Consider the following 23,270-nt stretch of genomic DNA (forward strand, 5'->3'; position numbering starts at 1 on the left):
TAGGGATGTAAAATTTATATATGCAAATTCAACAAAGAAGTTATCCATATGGAAAATTTAACTAAAATTGTAGTGAATAGAATAAACAAAATAAAATATAACAAAATTAAAATGGCATGCAATTAAATTCAATTAATAATTACCAATAATAAAAGAATGATTTCGGAGTTTAGGGGTTCATATTTAAGCTATTTTAGGATTTTAAATTGGTTATCTAGACATATAGAAATTATGGGTTTCAAAGAGATTGACTCTTAAATCCTTTGAATACTCTTTCGAGTGAGATAAATAGTGTCTTAATTAACTTAATGAGTTAAAAATAAATAAATCCTATTAGGTTCTTTAATCAACCTATTAATTCTCTTAATCCTTAGTTTATTTTTAGATCTAAGTTAATTAAGTCAAATTTCTTGATTACCTATCACAAGGTTTTCTCCTTTTAGTGCTTCAACCTTGGATTAAAAATAATACTTAATGGGATCCTACACTAAGCATGTCATTAAGCGCATAAAAAATTGATAAGACATCATAAAAACCATAAAAATATGGATTACCCAACTAAAATCCATAAAATATTTTAAATATTACATACCTAACTCCAGAATCTAAAAAAACTACTCACTATTCATATTTAATACAAAGGATTCTAAGCAAAATAGGAAACAAAACTTGAAAATAAACTCAAAACTAAGAAACCCAGTAGAAGAAATGAAGAAAATGGTGAAGAAAAGAAGAAGTTTCCAAATCTGGTCCAAAAATAGAAAATGTCGGCTTCTGCGCTACTTTCTTTCCCTTTTCTCTATCTTCCTTCTTTCTTCTTATAGCCAAAATGAGGTAAGAATCCCTATTTATATTCACTAACAAAAGCTCTAAAAATGGTTTGTGTGAGGTAATGATTCACATGAAAAGATCTTCCTTCCAGCCCATTAATGAAATTGTGCACAAGCTGTGCAAGAGGTTATGCAGGTTCCTATGTGAAGTTGGCAGTCTTTGGAGGCTTCCCGTAAAGATGCACAGGCTATGTGGGTTGCCTGTGCAAGTTTCGGCATGTTTGAAAACTTTTTGTGAAAGTGCCAACCAAGCTACACAGGCTACGCAGCATGTTATGGAAGGTTTTGCAATAACAAGTGCTTTCTGTGAAGGTGCACAAGTAAACTGCGCAAGCTGTGCAGAAAGTTGTGCAAGTTTTGGCCATTTGAAAGTTGCTTCTGTGAAGCTGCACAGTGAAGGAGTGACAGTGCACAAGCTGTGCGGCACGTTGTGCAGATTTCGATAGGTGTAAGATTTCTTTCATGAAGCTGAGCAAGGAACCTGCATAGGTCAGGCAAAGATGTTATGCACTTTTCAAAGAGTTCATACTTACTGATTGCTCAAAACTCGCACACTGCAACAAGTTGTGTAGATCTAGGCAACTTCACATTCTTTAATTTTCAAGCTTCATTTTATTACTTTTGGACCTGAAAATTACTCCTCACTTGCACAATTAATTTTTAGTCCCTCAAAAATATCATTTTATCTATACAACAAAAGTAAAATTACAAATTAGTTCAAAAATTGATAATTATGAAAAATTAACTAAATAACTAATAAAATTAACTAAAAATGATTAGCAAGTCAATAAAATGACTATGAAATCTATTCTGAATGTCTATATAAAATGCATGTATCAAATACCCCCAAACTCAAATCTTTGCTTGTCCTCAAGCAAACTTTAAAATATAATACAATTTTAAGGGTGCCTTGTCCAAGGAGCTATGAGAATCACCGACTAAAGTAATTTAACACACCTTTAACCATACTAACAATCCATATATCCATCCTTCAAGATACAAAGAGTCTAATGCTTACCTAAGCTTTCGCCACTTAGCAATCAAGTCAATTATCATTCAAAATTCCCAAAACAACTAATCACAGAGAAAGTTATGCTTAAAAAGAACTTTAGAACAATTGATAACCAAAGTGTCTCTATATGGAATGGTGGAATTTGATGAATGAATGAATGAATGAATAATTCTCAATCCCTTAAGCAAACTTCCTACCCTTATCTCCACTAATGCAGCAAGTACTATCAAGAGATCAAAAGTCTTTTTAGGGATGTAATGGAGTTAAGGGGTTTAAAATGAGGCTAACAAGAAAAAGGGGTAAGAATGGTTCAAAACATGAGAATAATGTTCAATGTTGAAGACATAAGGTACACATTTTTTATTCTTTTCTCCTTTTTTTTTTTTTATTTTAATCAAAGCACAAAAGGAGAAAGAAGCACATACTGGAAATATTCTAGTGCTAGCATATGTTTCTTTTCAAAATGCACAAAATGGAGGGACTACTTTAATACTATATATTTGTATCTTGTATTTCCTTTTTATGATTTTTCCTAAAAATACCATCCCCAAACCCATTTTCTTTAATTACTTGAGGTGGAATTCCTTCAATTTAAATAACAACAACAATAATATATATATATATATATATATATATATATATATATATATATATATATATATATATATATATATATAAAAGCATTATCACAAAATGGTATATATGCATCTCTTCTCCCATTTATTCATTTATGCATCTCTTCTCCCATTTATTCATTTATTATTATTATTATTATTTCTATAGAATTATGTACCAAATATTATGCACAATTATTCTCATGAAAAGGGTGGTAGTGTTTTGTTTATTGGCTAGGAAATAATAAGGGTTCCAAAAAAAAATTAGGAATATAAGGCTCAAAAGGGTTTACAAGGGTTAATTTTGATTGGGAGAAAAGGCCTAAGGTTTAAAATGAGAAGGTTTAAGTAAAAGAATGCCTAATCATCTCTTTTTTCTAGTACAAACTGGAATTTTGCCTCGAAAGATTTAGAAAATTTATTCTAGGATTGGTAAGACATCATTTGACTACCTTTTATCCTATAGCTTTCATTAAACACTCCAATCTCTAAATGGCTAGCTAGGTGGCTTTTTGGCTAAGAAGATATAGGCAAAGAATAAATACTTCAAAACTTTGTACCACTTAGGAAACTATCAGTTCACAAACCCAACCAAAGGTAAGCTAAATCACTCTTATAAACAACTTCTCATTACTCAAAGGACTTGGCAAAAATTTTATTTTATGAATGCATGGTTCCTAAAAATGAGCAATGCATTAACTAAATATAAGAAATCTATATGCATGGTGTAATTTCTAAACAATATATAATGTATATATGTATGTGTATGTTCAATATATTTACAATGTATGTATACAAATGGAATGGAATGAAATGTTCTTATACTATTTTAACTAAAATGTGAAAACTTTTTACAAAAAATCAATATTAAAACATTAATGCACACCCCAAACTCAAAATTGGACATTGTCCTCAATGTCAAAGGTAGTGCATGGTGAAAGTCAAAGTAATGATGAATAACCAGGTATTGGTGAATTGAAAAGCAAAAAGTGAGAAGTTACCTAGCTTAGAGTAGTGGTTAAGTGGCTTAAGTGAGAATATAAGAGAATATGCATATTACATAAGCAAATTGCATAGGCTATGTAAGATGAATGCTTTGTAAAATAGTTGCATAATCAAACTGCACAAGCTGTGCAAGATATGAGACCTTGAAATGAGTTGTGTAAGCAATTGCATAAGTTGTACAAGATATATGAGTTGTGATAAGTGCATAATTTATTAATTTTACTCCCATTACATTTAGCGTTTTTAGTGTGTTTTTATGTTGAATTCAGTTGGTTAAAATATATTTATAATTTAGGCATATTTTTAGTTAGTTGTGGAATAATTGTGTTAAATGGAGAAATTTTCAGTATTTGACCTTTGCTGTATTTTTTAAGTGTTTCTAAAGTTGTGGGTCTCCAAATTGAGTGCTATTTAATCCATTGAAAAGCTAAGATAGAGCACTTCAAAAGATAAAGAAGACCAAAGCCCAAATCAGTCTCCAAGGTTGACAAAATGAGCTATGGATCTATTGCAAAAGCCCAGATTTGATGTGTCACGACTAGTTTCAGTATTTATTTTGTATCTAGAGTTTCAAACGTCTAAATGAAGCAAGCCCAAGCCCAATTGAACCTTAAGAGTCACCTCTACAACTTCTATGAAGGGCTAGACATGAGATGAGGCCATTTTAATTGTCAAAAAATAGCAATGAAGTCGTCACTATGGGCTGGACTGTTTGTCTGAATCAGTTCTGGTTTTTGGGCCATAACCTGGGCTGTAGACCTCAGATTTGGGCGAATAAGTACCCGTTGAAAAGCTAAGAAATAGGGCTACAACTTTCCTGAAGAGGGCAGAGGTAGATTCGGAAAGAAAGTCACTGAAAATCGGCCTTGATTCCAGAAACTTGAATGCAAGCTAAAAATCTACTCTTTTTGAATTTCAAAACTTTTCCTAGTTTGGTTCCTATCTTTGGGGTTAGGTTTTTTACTATAAATACGTCTTTGGGCAACAGCTAAGAGGATCCCAATTCAGACCTTCATTCTCTATAGAAGACCTTCGTTCTCCATTCTCTTTTTAGATTTCTTCTTTATCTTTCTTTATTTTTCTGTAAGCCATGAACATGAGTGGCTAAGTTTTTAATTCAGTTCAAGGGATTCAAGTTATTTTGCTTGATTTGTGAGACCAGGTTCTTAATTTAATTTATATCTTTTTGAATATCTATTGTTTTCTGATTTAATTATTTTTGATCTATTGAATGATTTGCTAAAAAGGCATATTAGTTAATTGTTTGATTTGATCAATTGCTAGTTCATCTTCATAATCCGTAATTGTTGTGTAAGATTGAACATGAGTAGCAATTAGGTTTTATTGATTATGATCCAAGTTTTCGATAATAACCTAAGGAAACAATGGGGTGGATTAAATGATTTATGCTTCATAAATTATTGTTCAGCTTAACTACTTCCTTTTCTTAAAGCAGTTATTAATTTGATGAGGATTGCTTAATACCAACTCAGTTAATAATTAGAGTCAATAAGAGTGCTGGGCTCGAATTGATGAGTATAGGGAAGTCAGGGGTTTACCTCGCTATTTGGTAAATTTACGTTAAGTATTCAATAAGATATAATTGTATTTCTTTTGTCTATGATCAAATCAATGCATTGGAATGTGAATTACCTTGGATTGAAGTTTATTTAATTGGAGAGTTTCTTATTTTTAGATCTTAATTTTGGATTTTTGATTTCTTCTTTGGATTGTGAATTAACCCCCCCCCCCCCCAACCTTTGTTTCTTTTTTCATTACACAAGTGTACGAAATTTAATAATTCATCTCTAGGGTTCGACCTGGATTTACCACTTACTGTAGAAAATATTTCATAATTGGTGATTTTAGTTAATTTAATTTCTGGTGGATTCGACACCCATCAAGAATTTTGACACCGTTGCCGGGGACTGAAATTTATTGGATTTTGTGTTTTTTTTTTTTGTTAGGGTATTCTGTTATTAATTTTATTTGTGAAGTGTTGCTATTTTCAGGTTTTTGGAAAAAATTATGGTGTTACTATTCATCAGCAGATTTTTGGTTGCATTTGGAGGACGGCCCATACCTGTTTTGAAGGAAATGACGCTCTGATCAAGACCAATCAATCCATAGGATTCATTGGCCCCACCTCTTAAGGCCAAATTTGATTGTTTTCTAGGGTTTTGAGGCATTTTTATGTTTTTACTTTGATTTCTTTTTGTTTATGATAAGAACTTCTCAATTTGGTGAGTTGATCTTTGATCCAGAAGTAGAAAAAACAGCTAAACGGTTGAGAAAATTGGCTAAGCAAGCTAGACAGATTCCGAGTACATCTGAAGGAGTCCAAGTTCCAAGGGAGTTAAGTTCGGATTCGGATTTGGATTCAAATTCTGAAAATGAAACCATGGCTGCTGCTAGGACTTTGAAAGAGTTAGCTGCTCCTGATCTAAACCAACAGCCTTTGTGTGTCCAATACCCTGCTTTAAATGTTGCTTTTGAATTGAAATCTAGACTAATCCATTTGTTGCCTAAGTTTTATGGTCTTGCAGGTGAGGATCCACATAAACATTTAAAAGAATTTCATGTTGTGTGTTCCAGTATGAAACCTTATGGAGTTTCAGAGGATCAAATCAAGCTTCGAGCTTTTCCTTTCTCACTGGAGGGCACAACTAAGGATTGGTTGTATTACCTTCCTTCTGGATCTGTCAACTCATGGAATGGGATGAAACATATATTTTTGGAGAAGTATTTTCCTGCTTCCCGTGCTGTCAACATAAGAAAAGAAATTTGTGGCATTCGGCAGTACAATGGAGAGAGTTTGTATGAATATTGGGAGAGATTTAAGAAGCTGTGTGCAAGCTGTCCCCATCATCAAATAAGTGAGCAGCTGTTGATTCAGTATTTCTATGAGGCATTTCTACCAATGGACTGCAGTATGATACATGCTGCCAGTGGAGGAGCTTTGGTTGACAAGACACCAGAAGAGGCAAGGAGGTTGATTGCTAACATGGCAGCAAATTCTCAGCAGTTTGAAATGAGAATGTATCACACACCCATGAAGGTTAATGAGGTAAGTACATCTAACCTTGAGAAACAAATTTCTGATTTAACTTCTTTGGTGAGGCAATTAGCTGTAGGGAAAATGAAAACTATTAAGGTATGTGGGATTTGTTCGGGTTTGGGTCATGCTACTGACATGTGTCCTGCATTACAGGAGGATGAAACAATGCAACATGTTAATGCAGTAGGAAATTATGGACAGCCACAACACAGATATGATCCCTTTTCTAATACTTATAATCCAGGATGGCGAGATCATCCCAATTTGAGTTATGGGAATCAACCGGTGCAAAACCGATACCAGCAGCAAAGACCACAAGTAAATCAACCACCTCCACCTCCGCCTCCCTCAAATCAAGGTATGTCACTTGATGAAATTGTTAAGGCTTTGGCTAACAATACACAACAGTTTCAACAGGAGACCAGAAATAGCATTCAAAATATAGAGAGGCAGATTGGTCAGTTAGCCTCATCTGTGAGTAAGCTGGAAGCTCAAGGTTCTGGAAAGCTCCCATCACAAACAGTCATGAACCCCAGAGAAAATGCGAGTACGATACTATTGCGGAGCGGGAAAGAAGTTGATAATCAGACTCCACATGAGTCAACGAAAAAGAAGAAGCAAGGAGAAAAAGAGTCCGAAGTTCCTGAAGTTGAGGTAAATACTGAACCTAACGTGGATAAGGTTAATAATTATGTTCTTCCTCCATTCCCATGCAGGTTAGCCAAAAATAAGAAAGAAGAACAAGAGAAAGAAATTTTAAAGACTTTCAGGAAGGTAGAGGTGAATATACCTTTACTTGATGCGATTAAACAAGTTCCCAAGTATGCTAAATTCCTTAAGGAATTATGCACTACAAAGCACAAGTTGAGGAATAATGAGAAGATCAGTGTGGGGGAAAATGTATCGGCATTGATTCAGCGAAAATTACCCCCTAAGTGTAAGGATCCAGGTTCGTTTTCTATTCCCTGCAAAATAGGTGATTCTAGATTTGAAAATGCAATGGCAGATTTAGGAGCATCTATTAATGTTATGTCAAATTCAGTTTTTTAAACTTTGAATTTGTGTCCTTTAAAAGAAACCAGTGTCATTATTCAATTAGCTGATCGTTCTAATGCTTACCCATTGGGAGTAGTTGAGGATGTGTTGGTGTAGGTTGGAGGATTGATTTTTCCTGCAGATTTTTGCATTCTGGATATGGAGAATGATAGTGCTCTCTCATCAAATTCAGCTTTGATTTTGTTTGGAAGACCTTTCCTAAAAACTACCAAGACAAAAATTGATGTGGATGAGGGTACCTTAATTATGGAGTTTGATGGAGAGACTATCAAATTTAATATCTTTGATGCCATGAAGTATCCTGCTGATAATCATTCTGTCTTTTCTATTGATGTTGTTGATACATTTGCGCAGGATAATTTTGAGTTAAGCACGGAGGATGAGTTAGAAAGAAAATCACAATTGCATGAATTAGAGGAAATTCGCCTTAAGGCTTATGAGAATTCTAGGATCTGTAAAGAAAAGACAAAGGCATTCCATGACAAAATAAGGAAGCAGTTTGTGATTGGGCAAAAAGTTTTATTGTATAATTCCATATTCAAGCTGATGCCTGGTATGTTGCGTTCTCGTTGGATTGGACCCTTTGTTGTTACTAATGTGTTTCCTTATGGTGCAGTTGAAATTCAAAGTTTAGGAACTAACAAAGTGTTCAAGGTCAACGGTCATGAACTCAAGCCATTTTATGAGGGGTTTCAGGAGCATTCAGTGGATTAAGGATCTTTGCCATGTCGAGCTAACGACGTTAAACAAAAGCGCTTCTTGGGAGGCAACCCATGGGTGGCTTGTTAGCCACAATTAGATTTATTTTCTTTCCTTTATCTTATTTTATTTTCTAGCATTTTTTTCCTTTTCTTTTGCATTTAGGCTTTACATTGGGGACAATGTAAGTTTTAAGTGTGGGGGAGGAGAAATTTGTTGCTGCAATCTTTTTAATTGTTTAAAAAAATAAAAAAATAAAATAAAAAAATAAAATAAAATAAAATTTATTCTCATAAGCTTGATTCATGATTCTATATTAACTCTCGGAGAGAAGTGCTTTGTCCTTGAAATGACTTTTCTATTTTAGATTGAATTTTTGAGATTTTAGGTAAGGTAACAGTAACTTTAGTGATGGATTTTCCCTCTTCTCCATACCATAGAGCAATTTTTTTCTGCATAAATCATTTAGGCTTGATTTAATGGTGAAATGATTAGTTATGTGTGCTTTAAACTAGTGTCATGCATATTTCAGAACTTTGTTTAATCTATCAGGACACTTTATAATATGTAAATGCATAAATTGGGAAAAATAAAATGTTGAACTTGAAAATTGCTCCGCTATTTTAGTTAAGCAAACTAACCAGGGGTCTTCATGAACCCCATGTCGATTCTCAGGCCAAAAGCTAGCTAGGATACGAGCAAGGTACTTTTCTGAAGGTGACGGTTGAAATAATAAAAAATTTTTTAAAAAAAACGTAACTGTGACAAGAGAGAAGTACCAATTTCAAATATATATATAAAAAAGGGCATTTCTATCTCCCCTAAGATTTGCAAAGAGCTATAATTATTATGCCTTGATAAATTAGCCTTGTGTTTTGGTGTGTATTAGCTTAGAATTTTATGGAACTTTAATTGTGTGAACTTAATTGATTTCAAGCCTTTTGTTTTGTATTGGAAAATTGTTGACATATTGGTATGGTGTTGATGGAATTTGTTATGATGGTTATTACCTTACTTGCCTCTTCTTTCAAATTTTTAATCTTTTAATAGAAAATGTTGTGATAAGGTGAAGTTAAGAAACTTCTAAGTGGAGTTGATTGAAAATTTAAGTCATGCTTGAGGACAAGCATTGAATAAGTGTGGGGGAATTTGATAAGTGCATAATTTAATAATTTTACTCCCATCATATTTAGTGTTTTTAGTGTGTTTTTATGTTGAATTCAGTTGGTTAAAATATATTTATCATTTAGGCATATTTTTAGATAGTTGTGGAATAATTGTGTTAAATGGAGAAATTTTCAGCATTTGACATTTGCTGTAATTTTCATGTGACACCCCTTACCCGACTACAGTGTAGCCGAGCAAGTTATGCCACTCAGTGTGCCGAGCACTCTATTTTATCTTAATTCTTTTTTTATTCTTCCTTATGAATATAACTTGTGAAATATAATTTATTTAAGCCATTTATCGAAATTATAATTTATTTGAGGTTCCGAGAATTTTATAGAAAATCCGGCAGAGTACCGGCTAAAAATTGAGAAAACAGTTCTTCGGAACCTGTGAAAAACACTTCCTATGATCATATTCAATCATCTCAACTCCATTTATCAAAATCTCAATATCTTTCAACCATTCATTTCTCAATCATTCAACCCATTTGATAATCATGTACAAGTCACAGTTATGCATTCACTTTTCCTTTCACAAACACAATTTTCTTAACAATTCCTCTATTTGTCATTCATTCATTTCACATCATCATTAGACTCAAATCATAAATAAATTCTCACATGTGATTTATAATCACAATTTACAAGTACTTACATTAATACAAAATTTTATTACATTTGTTTAAAATACACATGATAAAATAAGAGTTTAATTACAAAATTTACAAAAACCTCAAAATACAAAATGGAACCTAGTGTCCTACCAATGCACTGTGGATGGTGAGGTGACACGGACACTGTGCAGAACTGTGAACTACCTTACCGAATATGTGGTCTATTGGGCCCTCTGTCCAAATCTTCAGCACTACAGCGTTGCAAAGCGACGCGCTAAGCATAAAGCTTAGTGGTGCCAATAATACAAGAAAATATAATATGCAAATAAAAATAATAATTTCCTTGCTATTGTGTTCATAAGAGATGAATAATTACTAACTTATTGTTTAGTCGAGGGCTAATCATGTTTTATGATATTAACTTCTTCATGCATTTCGTTAATTATTTTCTTCATGATATTGAGCTTCTTTGTATTTTTGTAATCATTCCTGATACTTAATTTTCGTATTTTCTTTAATAATCAGTTCAATCACAGTTATACTTTTCCATTCATTTGGTTGCCCAAGTAACCTATACTGGATGACTGGACTGGATAACGGGTCGTTGGCACTGGACACCGTGGTGCCTCGGGCCGTCATACCATGGGACGCAGAACGTCAACCACGTATGCAGTCAGTATGGCTAAAAAGCCATGATATCACATAATCGGCATAAAAGCCATGAATACGGGCATAAAAGCCATGGATACGGGCATAAAGCCATGAATACAGGCATAAAGCCTTTCCTTTCGCAGTACTGCTAAAACAATACCCTATTGGCATGCCAAACTATCCAAACCAATCACATTAGGCCTACTAGGGCATTTTGCATTTTTAAGTTTCACAGTTTTTGAATTTCAAGTTTTCATGTCACTATTCATTTCATTAGTCAACTAAAATGTTGACTTTTGCATAAACAATAGGTACATTGGTTTTAATACTCCCAACATACCACATTTTGTATTCAAAACTTGTTGGTTTTGGTCACTTTCTCAAAGCTTAGGTCATTTTGGCAAAATTGCCAATTTTTGGTTTTGGTGTCACTATTCACCTCATTGGTCAACAAAAATGTTGACTTTTGGATAGAAAATAGGTGTATTGGTTTTAACACCCCAAACATACCACATTTTGTATTTAAAACTTGTTGGTATTGGTTGCCAATACCATTTCTAAGCTTAATGCTAATTGAACAAAATTTTCAGATTTGGTACTTCATCTTTACTGTTTCATTTGTTATTTTTACAGTGGGAATTTGAGGAAATGGTAAACATGAAAGTTGTTCCTTATTTTGTCTAGTTGAATTTCTTTTTTTGAATCACTCCATTTGGAGTTTTGTAGCTCAAGTTATGGCCAAAATAAGTTTACTGTTCACGTGCACTGTTCATGCTGATATTTTGGGTCTGGCAGATTTTTGGTCCAACTTTGGTCAGTAATTTGATCAAGTTAAGTTCATAATTTGGTCTAACTTTCTTCATATGAAATGTTCTACCATACCTTAGGTTTCCATCGGTTCAAGAATCGCCTAAATCCGAGTTTTCTAGAGAGAGTTATAGTCATCCAAACATTACTGTTCAAATGTAAATCTGCAGAGTTGCAGGTTTGATAACTTAACTTTGCCCAATCATTTGAATGGGTTAATGGCATTATTTGGGGTAGGTTTCTTCATGAAAGTTGTTTGTCTATATCTTATCTTGTTGCTGTAAAAATTTCAGGTCAATTGACCAAATCTACAGTGAGTTATGACCAAATGAACAGTTACTGTTCATTTGGTCAATTCTGCAGGGGCTGTTGCAGGGTGTCCGGATTGGGGCCAAGTTTTGGTCCTCTTGCTTTGGTCTTTTGGGCATGGTTTCTTCAGCAAAAATGTGCCATTATAAGCCTAGTTTCATGTCCAATTGGCTAAACACCAATTGAACCAACACAGCCCAAGTTATGGCAGTGCAAGTGGACTGAATTTTCAGTCCCTCAGCTGCTGTCCTAGGGCAGCCTGCAACTTCACTTTGCAATCCTATTTTTCAGTCCATTTTATGGTCAACTTACCTAAAATGGTCACTAATTGACTCTTATAATGTTCTTTCACAATTTCATAAGCTAAATCCAAGTTTCACACCTCAAAACCCTAATTTCCATTATAAATTTTCACAACTACCTTAATTAATCACTTTCATTCCTTACATATATATATATATTTTTTAAACATACTCTCTAGTTCACTCTAAGTCCATCAAGACACTCAATCATGTTCCTTCTTTAGGGCTGCCAAAAATCATGGTGGACATACACATAACTTTTATTCATTTAAGTTACAAATTCATACTTGTTTCAAGTCTCTAGAATGGGATTAAAGAGTTTTAAGTATATATGTGCACTAACCTCTTGTAGGGCAGAATTTTCCAAGCTAAAACTTCACTTTCCTTCACTTTCTAGGCTGTCAAACACTTCCCAAGAGGTAGAGACAAGCTTTTAGTGAAGGGACTTAGGGTTTTATAGTGCAAATTCATGGGAAAATGGAAGTAATTAAAGAAAACTTCCATGGAGGGTTATGGAGGAGAGGATCACGTTTTGAAGAAGAAGATGGCTGCTTGTTTTTGGTCTTCCTTGGTCTTTATTTATCTCTTTTATTAATTAGTCAAATGGTTACTTAATTGTGATTGGTTATGGCTTTTAAATGACATCATCAAGATGTCATAAATTGCTTTTTATTTCATTTTCCTTTTCTTTTATCCACTACTCATTTCCAATTTCATTTTTAGTAATGTTTATTCATATTTTATGTCATATTAATTATTTACTCAACTGGGCAAGTCGGCCAAAAATCACCTCTGAAGGCGAAATGACCAAAATGCCCTCCATTTGGCTTAACGGGTCAAAATTGTCTGTACCGATTGAAAAATTTTTCTAATTATTTTCTTGGCATTCTAATGCCATAGGAACCTCAATGACCCTTCTCTGGAGTCCCAAAAATTATTTTATAATTTTTTCCCCGGGTCTAGGGCTCCTAGTTGCGAGAACCGCAACTTCTCTTTGGTTACCCATCGCTTGGGCACCGGCTCATTTGACTTAGTTGTATTTTATTTCTAAAATTTTTCCTAAATTTTTCTTATTAATATTTGAGTTAATTATGGTTCCTGACTTTAGTTTAAATATTTTTCCGGACGTTCTAGCTGTCCGGACCGACACCGGTCACCGAAACAGTAGAATGTACGAAGTGGTTACCGGGAGGGTGTTACAACTCTTCCCCTCTTATTTAAATTTCGTCCTCGAAATTTATCCGGTGTAAATAGTCGAGGAGCTATTACCTCCTTATTTCTTCACCTTTTCATGTTATCCTACTTCACTTTCTCCTTAGTCTCAATCTCATCCTCAAACAATTATGTACTCATCCTTTTTCATCTTAAATACAGTCTCCTTCTCGTCTCCATTCACTATCTTATTGTCTCTTCACTCTCTTATTCCATACCTTAACCTAAAATAAACAAGAAATACAGATCTGCAATAGTGTCACCTCGACTCTTATGAATGCAATGCATGATATGCAATCTATCTAGGTCCAGAAACGCCTAAACCGCGCTCTGATACCACTAAATGTGACACCCCTTACCCGACTACAGTGTAGCCGAGCAAGTTATGCCACTCAGTGTGCCGAGCACTCTATTTTATCTTAATTCTTTTTTTATTCTTCCTTATGAATATAACTTGTGAAATATAATTTATTTAAGCCATTTATCGAAATTATAATTTATTTGAGGTTCCGAGAATTTTATAGAAAATCCGGCAGAGTACCGGCTAAAAATTGAGAAAACAGTTCTTCGGAACCTGTGAAAAACACTTCCTATGATCATATTCAATCATCTCAACTCCATTTATCAAAATCTCAATATCTTTCAACCATTCATTTCTCAATCATTCAACCCATTTGATAATCATGTACAAGTCACAGTTATGTATTCACTTTTCCTTTCACAAACACAATTTTCTTAACAATTCCTCTATTTGTCATTCATTCATTTCACATCATCATTAGACTCAAATCATAAATAAATTCTCACATGTGATTTATAATCACAATTTACAAGTACTTACATTAATACAAAATTTTATTACATTTGTTTCAAATACACATGATAAAATAAGAGTTTAATTACAAAATTTACAAAAACCTCAAAATACAAAATGGAACCTAGTGTCCTACCAATGCACTGTGGATGGTGAGGTGACACGGACACTGTGCAGAACTGTGAACTACCTTACCGAATATGTGGTCTACTGGGCCCTCTGTCCAAATCTTCAGTACCTACGCGTTGCAAAAGCGACGCGCTAAGCATAAAGCTTAGTGGTGCCAATAATACAAGAAAATATAATATGCAAATAAAAATAATAATTTCCTTGCTATTGTGTTCATAAGAGATGAATAATTACTAACTTATTGTTTAGTCGAGGGCTAATCATGTTTTATGATATTAACTTCTTCATGCATTTCGTTAATTATTTTCTTCATGATATTGAGCTTCTTTGTATTTTTGTAATCATTCCTGATACTTAATTTTCGTATTTTCTTTAATAATCAGTTCAATCACAGTTATACTTTTCCATTCATTTGGTTGCCCAAGTAACCTATACTGGATGACTGGACTGGATAATGGGTCGTTGGCACTGGACACCGCGGTGCCTCGGGCCGTCATACCATGGGACGCAGAACGTCAACCACGTATGCAATCGATGGCTAAAAAGCCATGATATCACATAATCGGCATAAAAGCCATGAATACGGGCATAAAAGCCATGGATACGGGCATAAAGCCATGGATACAGGCATAAAGCCTTTCCTTTCGCAGTACTGCTAAAACAAAACCCTATTGGCATGCCAAACTATCCAAACCAATCACATTAGGCCTACTAGGGCATTTTGCATTTTTAAGTTTCACAGTTTTTGAATTTCAAGTTTTCATGTCACTATTCATTTTATTAGTCAACTAAAATGTTGACTTTTGCATAAACAATAGGTACATTGGTTTTAATACTCCCAACATATCACATTTTGTATTCAAAACTTGTTGGTTTTGGTCACTTTCTCAAAGCTTAGGTCATTTTGGCAAAATTGCCAATTTTTGGTTTTGGTGTCACTATTCACCTCATTGGTCAACAAAAATGTTGACTTTTGGATAGAAAATAGGTGTATTGGTTTTAACACCCCAAACATACCACATTTTGTATTTAAAACTTGTTGGTATTGGTTGCCAATACCATTTCTAAGCTTAATGCTAATTGAACAAAATTTTCAGATTTGGTGCTTCATCTTTACTGTTCCATTTGTTATTTTTACAGTGGGAATTTGAGGAAATGGTAAACATGAAAGTTGTTCCTTATTTTGTCTAGTTGAATTTCTTTTTTTGAATCACTCCATTTGGAGTTTTGTAGCTCAAGTTATGGCCAAAATAAGTTTACTGTTCACGCAATCGCTCATGCCGATATTTTGGTCCGCATTTTTGGTCCAACTTTGGTCAGTAATTTGATCAAGTTAAGTTCATAATTTGGTCTAACTTTCTTCATATGAAATGTTCTACCATACCTTAGGTTTCCATCGGTTCAAGAATCGCCTAACTTAGGCTGTGGACCTCGGATTTGGGAGAATAAGTACCCGTTGGAAAGCTAAGAAATAGGGCTACAACTTTCCTAAAGAGGGTAGAGGCAGATTTGGAAAGAAAGTCACTGAAAATCGGCCTTGATTCCAGAAATATGAATGCAGGCTGAAAATCTGCTCTTTTGAATTTCAAAACTTTTCCTAGTTTGGTTCCTATTTTTGGAGTTAGGTTTTTTACTATAAATACGTCTTTGGGCAGCAGCTAAAAGGATCCCAATTCAGACCTTCGTTCTTTATAGAAGACCTTCGTTCTCCATTCTCTTTTTAGATTTCTTCTTTATCTTTTTTTATTTTTCTGTAAGCCATGAACATGAGTGGCTAAGTTTTTAATTTAGTTCAAGGGATTCAAGTTCTTTTGCTTAATTTGTGAGACCAGGTTCTTAATTTAATTTATGTCTTTTCGAATATCTATTGTTTTTTATTTAATTATTTTTGATCTGTAGAATGATTTGCTAAAAAGGCCTATTAGTTAATTGTTTGATTTGATCAATTGCTAGTTCATCTTCATATCCGTAATTGTTGTGTAAGATTGAACATGAGTAGCAATTAGATTTTATTGATTATGATCCAAGTTTTCGATAATAACCTAAGGAAACAATGGGGTGGATTAAATGATTTATGCTTCATAAATTGTTGTTCAGCTTAACTACTTCCTTTTCTTAAAGTAGTTATTAATTTGATGAGGATTGTTTAATATCAACTCAGTTAATAATTAAAGTCAATAAGAGTGCTGGGCTCGAATTGATGAGAATAGGAATGTCAGGGGTTTACCTCGATGTTTGGTAAATTTACGTTAAGTATTCAATAAGATATAATTGTATTTCTTTTATCTATGATCAAATTAATGCATTGGAATGCGAATTACCTTGGACTGAAGTTTGTTTAATTAGAGAGTTTCTTATTTTTAGATCTTAATTTTGGATTTTTGATTTCTTCTTTGGATTGTGAATTAACCCCCCCCCCCCCCCAACCTTTGTTTCTTTTTCCATTATACAAGTGCACGAAATTTAATAATTCAGTCTCTAGGGTTCGACCTAGATTTACCACTTACTGCAGAAAATATTTTATAATTGGTGATTTCAGTTAATTTAATTTCTGGTGGATTTGACACCCATCAAGTTGGAAATCAGTTACATAAGCAACTGCACAGTGATAAGTGCATAATTTATTAATTTTACTCCCATCACATTTAGTGTTTCTAGTGTATTTTTATGCCTAATTTAGTTGATTAAAGTATAATTATCATTTAGGCATATTTTAAGATAGTTGTTGGAATAATTGTGTTAAATGGAGAAATTTTCAGCAGTTACACTAATTTGACCTTTGCTGTGTTTTTTAGGTGTTTCTAAAGTTATGGGCCTCCGAATCCAATGCTATTTAATTCGTTGAAAAGCTAAGTCAGAACACTACAAATGACAAAAAGGGACCAAAGCCCATATTAGTCTCTAAGGTTATCAAAATTAGTTGTGAATCTAATATAAAAGCCTAGACTTAATGTGTTACGACCAGTTTCAGTATTTATTTTATATCTGGAGTTCTAGATGTCCAAATGAAGCAAACCTAAGCCCAATTAAACCTTAAGAGCCACTTTACAACTTCTAAGAAGGGCTAGAAGCGAAATAAGGCCGTTTTAATTGTAAAAAATGGCAATGAAGTCGTCATTATGGGTTGGATACTCTGTCAAGACCAGTCTTGGTTTTTGGCCCATAACTTGGGCTATAGACCTCAAATTTGAGCAAATGAGTACCCGATGGAAAGCTAAGAAATAGGGCTACAACTTTTTTGAAGAAGGCAGAGACAGATTCAAAAGGGAAGTGGCTGAAAAATGGCCATGATTGCAGAGCAAAAAATCTATCTTTTGAATTTCAAAACTTTTCCAAGTTTAGCTCTTATTTTTGGATTAGGTTTTGGAGTATAAAGACCATCTTTGGGTAGCAGCCGAAAAAAACCATTCAGACCTTCGAACACCATAAAGATCTTCATTCTCCATTCTCTTTTTAGATTTCTTCTTTATTTTTCTTCAATTTTCTGTAAGCCATGAACATGAGTGGCTAAGTTCTAAATTCAGTTCAAGGGATTCCAGTTCTTATGCATGATTTGTGAGATCAGGTTCTTAGTTTAAATTATGCCTTTTTGAATATCTATTGTTTCCTGATTTAATTGTTTTTGATCTATTGAATGATTTGCTAAAAAGGCCTATTAGTTAATTATTTGATTTGATCAATTTCTAATTCATCTTCATAATCCATAATTATTGTGTAAGATTGAATGTGAGTAGCAATTAGGTTTTATTGATTATGATCCAAGTTTTCGATAATAACCTAAGGAAACAATAGGGTGAATTAAATAGTTTATGCTTTATAAATCGTTGTTCAGCTTAACTACTTCCTGTTCTTAAAGCAGTTATTAATTTGATGAGGATTGCTTAATACCAATTCAGTTAATAATTAGAGTCAACAAGAGTGCTGGGCTCGAATTGATGAGTATAGGAAAGTTAGAGGTTTTACCTCGCTATTTGGTAAATCTATGTTAAGTATTCAATAAGAGATAATTGTATTTCTTTTGTCTATGATCGAGTCATACATTGGAATGCGAATTACCTTGGACTGAAGTTTGTTTAAATTGAGAGTTTCATATTTAAATTTAATTTTTTAATTTCTGAACTTGAATTCTTCTGATTTAGTGTTACAAACCCTCCCCCCCCCCCCCCCCAACCTTTCTTCTTTTTCTGTTACATAATTACAAGAAATTTAGTAATTCAGTCTCTAGGGTTCGACCTAGATTTACCACTTACTACAGAAAATATTTCACAACTGGTAATTTCAGTTAATTTAAATTTTGGTAGATTCGACAACCATCAAGAATTTTGGCGTCGTTGCCGAGGACTGAAGTTTATTGGATTTCGTGTTTTTAGTGTTAGTATATTTTATTATTAACTTTGTTTGTGAAGTGTTGCTATTTTCAGGTTTTCAAAAAGAATTAAGGTGTTACTATTCATCAGCAGATTTTTTGTTGAATTAGGAGGGCGCTTCATACTTTTTCTGAAGGAAACGACGTTCTGAGGCCAAATTCCATAGGATACATTGGCCCCACCCTCTTGAGGCCAAATTCTATCATTTTTTAGGGTTTTGAGGCATTTTTCTGTATTTACTTTGATTTTTTTTTATGACAAGAACTTCTCAATTTGGTAAATTGCTCTTTGATCCAGAAGTAGAAAAAATAGCTAAACAGTTGAGAAAATTGGCTAAGCAAGCTAGGCAGATTCCGAGTACATCTGAAAGGAGTCCAATCTCTAAGGGAATTAAGTTTGGATTCGGATTTGGATTCAAATTCTAAAAATGAAATCATGGCTGCTAGAACTTTGGAAGAGTTGGCTGCTCCTAATCTAAACCAACAGCTTTTGTGTATTCAATACCCTACTTTAAATGTTGCTTTTGAGTTAAAATCTGGACTAATACATTTATTGCCTAAGTTTCATGGTCTTGCAGGTGAGGATCCACATAAGCATTTGAAGGAATTTCATATTGTGTGTTCCAGCATGAAACCTCAAGGAGTTTCAGAGGATCAGATTAAGCTTTGAGCTTTCCCTTTCTCCCTGGAAGGCGCAGCTAAGGATTGGTTATATTACATTCCTTTCAGATCTGTCAACTCATGGAATGGGATGAAGCAGATATTTCTGGAGAAGTATTTTCCTGCTTCCCGTGTTGCCAACATAAGAAAAGAAATTTATGGCATCCGGCAGTACAATGGAGAGAGTTTGTATGAGTTTTGGGAGAGATTTAAGAAGCTGTGTGCAAGCTGTCCCCATCATCAAATAAGTGAGCAGCTCTTGATTCAGTATTTCTATGAGGGACTTCTACCAATGGACCGTAGTATGATAGATGCTGCTAGTGGAGGAGCTTTGGTTGACAAGACACCAGAAGAAGCAAGGAGGCTGATTGTTAACATGGCAGCAAACTCTCAGCAGTTTGGAATGAGAATGGATCACACGCCTAAGAAGGTTAATGAGGTAAGTACATCTAATCTTGAGAAACAGATTTCTGATTTAGCTTCTTTGGTGAGGCAATTGGCTGTAGGGAATATGCAAACTGTTAAGGTATGTGAAATTTGCTCAGGTTCGGGTCATACTACTGACATGTGTCTTGCATTACAAGAGGATAAATCAATGCAACATGCTAATATAGTAGGAAATTATGGACAGCCACAATGCAGGTATGATCCCTTTTCCAATACTTATAATCCAGGATGGCGAGATCATCTCAATTTGAGTTATGGGAATCAACCGGTGCAATCAGCAGCAAAAACCACAAGTGAATCAACCACCTTCGCCTCCCTCAAATCAAGGTATATCACTTGATGAAATTGTTAAGGCTTTGGCTAGCAATACAAAATAGTTTCAACAGGAGACCAGAAATAGCATTCAAAACATAGAGAGGCAGATTGGTCAGTTAGCTTCATCTATGAGTAAGCTTGAAGCTTAAGGTTTTGGAAAGCTTCCATCACAAACAGTCATGAATCCTAGAGAAAATGCGAGTGCTATAGTGTTGCGGAGTGGGGAAAGAAGTTGATAATTAGACTCCACATGAGTCAATGGAAAAGAAGAAATAAGGAGCAAAAGAGTCTGAAGTTCCTGAAGTTGAGCTAAATACTGAACCTAAACTGAATAAGGTTAATAATTATGTTCTTCCTCCATTCCCCTACAGGTTGGCTAAGACTAAGAAAGAAGAACAAGAGAAAGAAATTTTGGAGACTTTCAAGAAGGTAGAGGTTAACATACCTTAACTTGATGCATCAAACAAGTTCCTAGGTTTGCCAAATTCCTTAAGGAATTATGCACTACAAAGCGCAAGTTAAGGAATAATGAGAAGATCAGTGGTAGGGAAAATGTGTCGTCATTAATTCAGCAAAAATTACCCCCAAAGTGTAAAGATTCAGGTTCATTTTCTATTCCCTGCAAAATAGGTGATTCTAGATTTGAACATGTAATGGCAGATTTAGGAGCATCTATTAATATTATGTCAAATTCAGTTTTTCAAACTTTAAATTTAGGTCCTTTGAAAGAAACCAGTGTCATTATTCAGTTAGCTGATCATTCTAATGCTTACCCATTGGGAGTAGTTGAGGATATGTTAGTGCAGGTTGGAGAATTGATTTTTCCTGCAGATTTTTACATTCTGGATATGGAGGATAGTGCTCCCACATCAAAGTCAGCTTTGATTTTGTTTGGAAGGCCTTTCCTAAAAATTGCCAAGACAAAAATTGATGCGGATGAGGGTACCTTAACTATGGAGTTTGATGGAGAGACTGTCAAATTTAATATCTTTAATGCCATGACGTATCCTACTAATGATCATTCTGTCTTTTCTATTGATGTTGTTGATACAATTGTGCAGGATGTTTTTGAGTTAATGTTTTGCTATTTTGCAACCACCGCAAGTGCACGAATCGTTAACAAGTAATAAAGTGATAAATAGAGTATTGTTCCCACGAGGAATTTGTTTAGCAAGTACCAATCTACACAGTAATTTTGATTGTCTAGGCTATCGAATACTTAGGGAATGAAGTTTGTTATCTTTAAATACTAGAATGGTAAACTTAAAACGAAATGATTTATTTGAAATAATTATGGAATTAAGATTTCATACTTGAATCTTACTAAGGATGTTATCTAACTTATTTACTAGATTGAGGGTCGTTTTCCTTGATGGAAATCAGTCCTAAGCTATCCTAAATCCTCTCTCAAGGCATCTAGGGTGTATTCTAATTAACTCAAACCCTACTTTCGTGGTGATTAAATTAATTAAAATCCTTTAGGATCTTTGACCAATTTTGAAGTTCCACAAAGGTATCAGCCTATATCTAGGTCAGAATTCCTAGGTTCAAGATCTTGATTTTCTAATGTTAATCTTCACCTTTTAGTCCTTTAATTAACATCTACAATCATGACTAAGCGAGTACCAGCACATAGCATGCATTAAGATCATAAGAAATTAAATCAAGAAACGAATCTCAAATCCAATAAATAAAACTTAGTGTTTATCCATAATAATAATTACAAGAGCTACTCTCCCAAATCCAGAATAAGAAAACTACTCACTCATGGTGAGTTCAGCAAACATCATGATAAAAGGTAAAAACAATAGAAATAAAATTATGCAGAAGAAATAAAATAATAAAAATCTGTCTAGGGAGATGAAATGAAGGAACCAAAGAGAGTTTGCAGCTTTGATCTTGTGGAGCTTCAGCTGGAAAACTTCTTTTGGTACTGATGTAGAGCTTGACAGTAGCAGTCCTTCCCCCTTCTTCTCATGTTTTCTTTTCTATTTATATTGGTTGCTTTAGGGTTAGGTCATTTTGAGTCCAAAAGGCTTTAGGAGTCTCATTTTTATTCGAAAGCAAGAGGGAAATTCGAGTTATAAAACTGGCTGCAGCATAGTACACGGCCCGTGTATTACTACACGGGTCCCGTAATGTAGGGCTGTGTACTTTGCTGGAGGAGAATTGCGAAATCTTGCATTGGCACAGAAAGTTTCACGGGTCTGTGCCAAGTACACGGGCCGTGTACTATTGTTCTCATAAGGTACTTCAAGCTTGTCCTCGGCAGAGACTTACATGGGTCCCTGCAGATTACACGGGTCTACTTACATGACCCGTGTACTTGTGTTTCTCCTTTGATTCTCTTGGCTTTCTTCTGGCAGAGAGTTACACCGGTCTGGGGCTTGGTTTACACGACCCGTGTACTTTGTATCAGCAGTAATTCTCTGTCTCTTGATTTCTCTAAGCTTTCCTTTGCACTCCCATACTTTGGGGCTTCACCCAAAAACCTGAAATGATGCAAAAAACATGGAATTAAGGGCTTGACAATAGAAATTATGAAAACTAATGCAATCAACTACTATGCTTGAAAATACTTGTCTAAGTGCTATGAAATAGTATATAAATGTGCTTAAAAACATCTATACAATTCAAGTGTATCAAATACCCCCAAACTCAAACTTTTGCTTGTCCTCAAGCAAAGCAAAACTCTGTTTTAAAACACAATTCAGGGGATACTTAGGAATATAACCAATAACTTAATAAGCATAGAATTGAACTCCTCCAACCTTCATTCCAATTTCCCTCTTTCAAGGCATAAGGGTCCTAATGGCTGTCTGTTTAGAATCTTTACCTCCTTTCATGGTGTTTTGACTAATTATTCCTCTATACAAGACTATTAATAAGCCACAAATAACCTGTTTTATCGAGATAAATTTGAGAAACACTAACTCCTCCAGATTTGCCTCTTTGTGAGTAATTGTGATGAAGTAATTCAATTCCAACCCCATAGGCATATCTCAATTTCCTATCTCCACTAATATAGCATGCACTTTTCAAAAGATCAAAAGGTCTTTAAAAAGGGTTGTAATGGGGTTAAGGGATAATGACTTGGTTGCCAATGAAAGGTCTTTAGAGAATGCAAATATGAGGATAGCATGTATGCATAAAATACTGATTTTGTATGGAGAGGAAGGGCTTTTGGCTTTTTACAATGCC

The 23,270-nt window shown here is 34.3% G+C and overlaps 2 non-coding genes across 2 annotated transcripts; both read right to left on the reverse strand.

Annotated features, from left to right (window-relative positions):
* Nucleotides 1–6,228: 6,228 nt before the first annotated feature.
* On the reverse strand, nucleotides 6,229–6,335 carry LOC131179569 (small nucleolar RNA R71). The gene has a single exon (XR_009148460.1). It is a non-coding gene; the product is annotated as a small nucleolar RNA R71 (small nucleolar RNA).
* Nucleotides 6,336–19,446: 13,111 nt separating this feature from the next.
* LOC131179586 (small nucleolar RNA R71) lies at nucleotides 19,447–19,553 on the reverse strand. The gene has a single exon (XR_009148476.1). It is a non-coding gene; the product is annotated as a small nucleolar RNA R71 (small nucleolar RNA).
* Between the last annotated feature and the right edge of the window lie 3,717 nt (nucleotides 19,554–23,270).

The sequence above is a fragment of the Hevea brasiliensis genome, chromosome 4 (genome assembly GCF_030052815.1).
Source record: "Hevea brasiliensis isolate MT/VB/25A 57/8 chromosome 4, ASM3005281v1, whole genome shotgun sequence".
NCBI classification, from domain to species: Eukaryota; Viridiplantae; Streptophyta; class Magnoliopsida; order Malpighiales; family Euphorbiaceae; genus Hevea; species Hevea brasiliensis.